This window comes from Budorcas taxicolor, chromosome X, assembly GCF_023091745.1.
Source record: "Budorcas taxicolor isolate Tak-1 chromosome X, Takin1.1, whole genome shotgun sequence".
Lineage (NCBI taxonomy): Eukaryota > Metazoa > Chordata > Mammalia > Artiodactyla > Bovidae > Budorcas > Budorcas taxicolor.
The window spans coordinates 129,531,267-129,539,364 of record NC_068935.1 but is presented as its reverse complement, the minus strand read 5'-3'; positions in this window follow the sequence as shown (position 1 = coordinate 129,539,364).

Here is an 8,098-nt window from a genome sequence, read left to right as displayed (position 1 = left end):
TTTTTCTGGAACTCTCTTGCTTTTTCGATGATCCAACGGATGTTGGCAATTTGATCTCTGGTTCCTCTGCCTTTCCTAAAACTAGCTTGAACATCTGGAAGTTCTTGGTTCATGTACTGTTGAAGACTCGCTTGGAGAATTTTGAGCATTACTTTGCTAGCGTGTGAGATGAGTGCAATTGTGCGGTAGTTTGAATATTCATTGGCATTGTCTTTCTCTTGGAGTGGAATGAAAACTGACCTTTTCCAGTCCTGTGGCCACTGCTGAGTTTTCCAAATTTGCTGGCATATTGAGTGCAGCACTTTTACAGCATCATCTTTCAGGATTTCAAATAGCTCTACTGGAATTCCATCACCTCCACTAGCTTTGTTCATAGTGATGCTTTCTAAGGCCCACTTGACTTCACATTCCAGGATGTCTGGCTCTAGATGAGTGATCACACCATCGTGATTATCTGGGTCATTAAGATCTTTTTTGTACAGTTCTTCTGTGTATTCTTGCCACCTCTTCTTAAAATCTTCTTCTGTTAGGTCCATACCATTTCTGTCCTTTATCGAGCCCATCTTTGCATGAAATGTTCCCTTGGTAGATCTAATTTTCTTGAAGAGATCTCTAGTCTTTCCCATTCTATTGTTTTCCTCTATTTCTTTACATTGATCACTGAGGAAGGCTTTCTTATCTCTCCTTGCTATTGTTTGGAACTCTGCATTCAAATGGGTATATCTTTCCTTTTCTTCTCTCCTTTGCCTTTTGCTTCTCTTCTTTTCTCAGCTATTTGTAAGACCTCCTCAGACAACCAGTAATGCTGAAAAAGCTGAAGTTGAATGGTTCTATAAAGACATACGAGACCTTCTAGAACTAACACCCAAAAAAGATGTCCTTTTCATTATAGGGGACTGGAATGCAAAAGTAGAAGTCAAGAAACACCTGGAGTAACAGGCAAATTTGGCCTTGGAGTACAAAATGAAGCAGGGTAAAGGCTAACAGAGTTTTGCCAAGAGAATGCACTGGTCATAGCAAACACCCTCTTCCAACAACACAAGAGACGACTACACATGGACATCACCAGATGGTCAATACCGAAATCAGATTTTTGTATTCTTTGCAGCCAAAGATGGAGAAGCTCTATACAGTCAGCAAAAACAAGACCAGGAGCTGACGGTGGCTCAGATCATAACCTCTTATTGCAAAATTCAGACTTAAAGTGAAGAAAGTAGGGAAAACCACCAGACCATTCAGGTATGACCTAAATCAAATCCCTTATGATTATACAGTGGAAGTGACAAATAGATTCAAGGGATTAGATCTGATAAACAGAGTGCCTGAAGTAGTATTAAGGAGACTTAAATGGTATCACTGACTGAGTTTAGGATTTAGTCAGGCTGGGCAGTGTGCTGGGTTCTAGACAGATGCAGGAAGCAATCATTGATAAAACTCGATGTTTCTTTTCTACCACTTCTCAATAGGATAGTCAGTAATGTATTCAGAGCAACTCAATTCATTCTCCCATTCATGCCAAGACTCCAACAAGAGAGAGGAAGGTTTTGTAGGTTAAAATGGCTCCCACCACCCACACTAGCTCCTTATCAGACTCAAACCTGCACATACTAAGCAAAACCAGTTCTTAGGAGGACCCAGAGATTCATTGTTTAGAGTTGGTGTGGCCTGAATTCCTGCCTCATTTACCTTCACATTTTTTCCAGTGTTTTGTACTCTCTTCTATGACAATGCTTTCATTTGCAGTCACTGAAGAGTGGAAATGAGAAGTAAATTCTCACTTCTACCAATTTTCCAGATGCCATCAAAATCATACACTATAATATTACTAGAAGACATGTGTAAACCACTGTAGAAATATCATTAACAATAGTAGTACCAGTAATTGGTATATTTTCTTGAAATAAATGACTATTTGGAAAAAATAGATATTTATTCAGTATCAGCCTGAATACTTTACCCAATAACAAATGTTAAATCCTACTGAAATATTTCCCCAGGTATTCAGCCAAAATAGCTGTAAAAAGCAACAACCTACTTTTTCAGTATATTCTAAGTTATCTGGTTCTATAAATGAAGAATGTTTTTTACTCAAATGAGGGAGGGTGTAGGTGAGTAGCTTTTCAATACTGATTAAGCTTTGATGAGCATTACCATAGAGGTCTGAGCTCCAGTTTTCTCATTTGATTTTTTTCTTCATCCTTTCATCATTACAAATAATATTATACAAATGTGGTAGACATTGGGCTGCATGTATGCTAATTTTCCTCTCTCCAGGCACATCTCTATTTCCCCACCACCTTGGACTCAGGGTGGCCATGGGACCCTCTTTGGCCAATGAAATTAAAAAAGGGATATGTGTTCATTCCTTTCAGGAGAAAGGCTTTATATTGCTACCATGAGAACATCCATCTCCCTTTCCTCTTGCCGTGGTGACCACTGAAGCTTCAGGTACAGGCTTCATCAGTCTGGGTCCCAGGATGACAAGACATTGAGCATAGCCCATCAGTCAACCCATGATGAACATAAGCATTTGTTTAGCCATAGTTTCTTTCTTTTATTCTTTCTCTTTTTTTTAGGGCAGTTCATCATCACAGCGTGACCTAAACCATAATAGAGGCAGGCATTGTTATTATTAAAAATTAAGCTTTTTCCAAACAACACAAAAGTATTTAGAGCTGCATTGTCCAACACAGTAATCACCAGTCATATGTGGCTATTTAAATTAAAATTAAGCAAAATGTAAAGATTCACACTGGCCATATTTCAAGTGCCCAACAGCTAGTGGCTGCTGAAAAGGACAGCACAGACACAGCACAGTTCCCTCATCACAGGAAGTTATACCGGACAATGCTGAAGAGTTAACCAGCAAAATACATGCACCCCAATGTTCAAAACAGCACTACTTATAATAGGCAAGACATGGAGGACACCGAAATGTCCACTGACAGATGAATGGATAAAGAAGATGTGTGCATAAGTACAATGGAATACTACTCATCCATTGAAAAAAAGAATGAAATATTGCCATTTGTCACAATACGGATGGACCTAGAGAATATCATACTAAGTGATGTCGAACAAAGACAGATATCATATGATATCACTAATATGTGGAACCTAAAAAGTAATATAAATCAATCTAGTTACAAAACAAAAATAGAATTACAGACATAGAAAACAAACTTACGATTACCAAAGGGGAAAGAGGGGGACAAGGATAAATTAGGAGCATGGGATTAACAGATACACACTGCTGTGTATAGACTAGATAAACAACAAAGATTTACTTGTAACACGGGGAATGATAGTCAATATCTTATAATAACCTATTATGGAAAATAATCTGAAAATATATATATATATATATATATATATATATATATATATATATAACTGAATCACTTTGCTGTACACCTGAAACTAACACAATATTTTAAGTCAACTATCCTTCAATTAAAAAAACAAAAAAAGGAGTTAACCAGCAAAATAACCAAATCATTGCCTTCTCCCTAAAGGTCATCACTCCTGACAATGTTATATATCATCATTCCAGTCCTTCTATCTTGTAGTAGTTTTTCTATGGCTTTAATTATAAATATAAACACATGTATATATACACATATTGCCTGGTGATGTGCCTTTTTAATTCAGCTAACAAAATGATCTGGAGGTCATTCCATGTAAGTAAATATACTCTTAACTCATTTCATGGCTGAAAAATACTGCTTTAAGGAATTTTCATAATTTATTTAACTATTTTTCTCTTGCTGGACATTTAAGTGGCTTCTACAAGTAACCACTCTTTAGCATTTTGCTATGGATCCTTCTGGTTCTTTGTCTAGATAATTTTTTCTAATTTGACATGACACGACATGTATTATGCTCTTTTTTTCTCTTTTTCCATTTAAATAACAACAAAGTTGGAAATTATTTTATGTCATTTAAATTCTCCTAAGTCTTTTCTAATACTTTCATAATTTTGGTTTTACATTTAGATCTTGACTCCAACTACAATTTATTAAATAATTTTAATAAAGACACAAAATACAATGCTGTGAATTAATTACAAATTAACATGCACCAGATTCTAAATTCCTTTTTCCCTTCTATTAGTTCACTTTTCTTAGTTTTTAAGTACTATAGGTTTTATTTGAAGTCCTATGGCCTCATAGAGTATAAAATATTTCATTTCTGATGTGGCAAGTTTTCCTCATTTTTTCTTTATTAGACTCTCTTGGTTCTTTTTAATATATTTTTACTTTTATCTGAATTTTAGAGTTGGATTGTTAACTTCCTTCCAAAATTCCATGTTAGAATTTTGAGTTGAAGAGCCCTGACTTTATAAATGAATCTGACAAAACCTTATATTTTTACAACACTGAGTTTTATCATCCAGAAACATGATGTAACTGCATTTTTCAGATATTATTTAGTATCTTTCAGTAATGATTTATTTTCTTCAAGAAAGTCATGCAAATTGAAAAGAAATCTTACAAACTGTATTAGGTTTACTCATTTTTTTAACGTGTATGTTATTGCTGATATTGTAAATGTAATCTTTTAAAAATTCATTTTAAATAGGTTACTAATATAAAAAGACTATTAATGCTTCTATTTTTATATCTCCTTAATTATATGAATATCATTAACAGTTTTGACCACTATTAAGAGAAACCTTTTGGATTTTAAAACCAGACAATCAGTATTATCTTCAGGAAAAGACACTTTCTCTCTTCTCTCCATATTTATGCCTCTAATGTCTTTTCCCTGTCATCCTGTTTTTGAAGCACAGCAGTGAAAATGAGCATTTTATATTCCTCCTGGATTTAATAAAAATGCTTCTTATATTTCTCTAGTAAGCACAGGAGAAATCAGTGTTAAATTTAATCAAGTGATTGTTTTCAGCATGCATGAGATGATTACTAAGTTTGACTCCTTTAATCTGTTGCTGTCATAAATAGCATATAAATATCAAAATTCTAAACAATTCTTGCATTCCTTGAATAAACCCTGCATGATCGTTATGTAATACTGGTTGAATAGACTGCTGGATTTCAAACACTAAATTTACTTAGGACTTCTGCATAGGGGCTCCAAGGTGAGATTGGCACATGCATGCATGCGTGTGATAGTTTTCTGATTTTTCTATCAATATACTAGCCTCAAAAATATGAATTTAGAAGCCTTTCATATTGTTATACAATCTGCATGTAAGCTACCTGAGCTTGACAGCTTTCTCTAGGAAATATATTTATAACTGTATTTTTTCTTCAAGCATTTTTTGGCTATACTCCACATTTTGTTTTCTATTCAGCTCTCACTGACCTTGATTGACCTTATCATTTTCTCTGTTTTCCTCTCCATTCCAAGAGTAATTTGGGTTACTTCTGGCTTTTGTCACTAATTTCTAATTTTACTACACTGTGATCTGAAAAATATGGCCTGTGTTTTCTGCTTTGGAGAATTTGTTACCATACATGTATGGAATAATATTATCTTCAGTCTATTGCTATTAAAAACTGTATCTGGGACTTCCTTGGTGGTCCAGTGGTTGGGAGTCTGCCTGCCAATTCAGGGGACACAGGTTCAATCCCTGGTTCAGGAAGATTCCACATGCTGCAGAGTAACTTAGCCCATGTACGACAACTACTGAGCCTGCAAGCTGCAACTACTAAAGCCCGCATGACCTAGAGCCCGCGCTCTGCAATGAGAGGCCACCACAATGAGAAGCCTGCTTGCCACAACTAGAGAAAGCCTACACACAGCAACAAAGATCCAGTGCATTCAAAACTAAATAATTTTTTAAAATATCTAAATAGTGATATGTAAAACAAAAAACAAAAATATCAAGCTAAGCTTCATAAGCTTGCACTCATCTCACACGCTAGTAAAGTAATGCTCAAAATTCTGCAAGCCAGGCTTCAACAATACATGAACTGTGAACTTCCAGATGTTCAAGATGGTTTTAGAAAAAGCAGGGGAACCAGGGATCAAATTGCCAACATCCGCTGGATCACTGAAAAATCAAGAGGGTTCCAGAAAAACATCTATTTTTTAAAAAAACATCTATTTTTTTAAAAAAACATCTATTTCTGCTTTATTGACTATGCCAATGCCTTTGACTACGTGGATTACAACAAACTATGGAAAATTCTGAAAGAGATGGAAACACCAGACCACCTGGCCTGCCTCTTGAGAAATCTGTATGCAGGTCAGGAAGCAACAGTTAGAACTGGACATGGAACAGACTGGTTCCAGATAGGAAAAAGGAGTATGTCAAGGCTGTATACTGTCACCCTGCTTATTTAACTTATATGCAGAGTACATTATGAGAAACGGTGGGCTGGATGAAGCACGAAGCACAAGCTGGAATCAAGATTGCCAGGAGAAATATCAGTAACCTCAGATATGGCAGAAAGTGAAGAACAACTAATAAGCCTCTTGATGAAAGTGAAAGAGGAGAGTGAAAAAGTTGGCTTAAAGCTCAACATTCAGAAAACTAGGATCATGGCATCCAGTCCCATCACTTCATGACAAATAGATGGGGAAACAGCAAGAGACTTTATTTTGGGGGCTCCAAAACCACTGCAGATGGTGACTGCAGCCATGAAATTAAAAGACGCTTGCTGGGAAAACTGGTCAACCATTTGTAAAAGAATGAAACTAGAACACTTTCTAACACCATACACAAAAATAAACTCAAAATGGATTAAAGACCTAAATGTAAGATCAGAAACTATAAAACTCCTAGAGGAGAACAGAGGCAAAACACTCTCTGACATAAATCACAGCAGGATCCTCTATGACCCACCTCCCAGAATACTGGAAATAAAAGCAAAAATAAACAAATGGGATCTAATTAAAATTAAAAGCTTCTGCACAACAAAGAAAACTATAAGCAAGGTGAAAAGACAGCCTTCTGAATGGGAGAAAATAATAGCAAATGAAGCAACTGACAAACAACTAATCTCAAAAATATACAAGCAACTTATGCAGCTCAATTCCAGAAAAATAAATGACCCAATCAAACAATGGGCCAAAGAACTAAATAGACATTTCTCCAAAGAAGACATACAGATGGCTAACAAACACATGAAAAGATGACCAACATTACTCATTATCAGAGAAATGCAAATCAAGACCACAATGAGGTACCATTTCACACCAGTCAGAATGGCTGTGATCCAAAAGTCTACAAGCAATAAATGCTGGAGAGGGTGTGGAGAAAAGGGAACCCTCTTACACTGTTGGAGGGAATGCAAACTAGTACAGCCACTATGGAGAACAGTGTGGCGATTCCTTCAAAAACTGGAAACAGAACTGCCATATAACCCAGCAATCCCACTGCTGGGCATACACACCGAGGAAACCAGAATTGAAAGAGACACATGTACCCCAGTGTTCATCGCAGCACTGTTTATAATAGCCAGGACATGGAAGCAACCTAGATGTCCATCAGCAGATGAATGGATAAGAAAGCTGTGGTACATATACACAATGGAGTATTACTCAGCCATTAAAAAGAATACATTTGCATCAGTTCTAATGAGGTGGATGAAACTGGAGCCTATTATATAGAGTGAAGTAAGCCAGAAAGAAAAACAGCAGTACAGTATATTAACACATATATATGGAATTTAGAAAGATGGTAATGATAACCCTGTATGCGAGACAGCAAAAGAGACACAGATGTATAGAATGGACTTTCGGACTCTGTGGGAGAGGGAGAGGGTGGGATGATTTGGGAGAATGGCATTGAAACATGTATACTATCATGTAAGAAACGAATCACCAGTCTATGTTTGATACAGGATGCTTGGGGCTGGTGCACGGGGAAGATCCAGAGAGATGATATGAGGTGTGAGGGGGATTCAGGATTGGGAACTCATGTACACCAGTGGTGGATTCATGTCAATGTATGGCAAAACCAATACAGTATTGTAAAGCAAAATAAAGTAAAAATAAAATGTTTTTAATAAATAAAAATAAAAACATATTACATATCAAAAAAAAAAAATGGGCCAAAGAACTAAATAGACATTTCTCCAAAGAAGACATACAGATGGCTAATAAACACATAAAAAGATGCTCAACATCA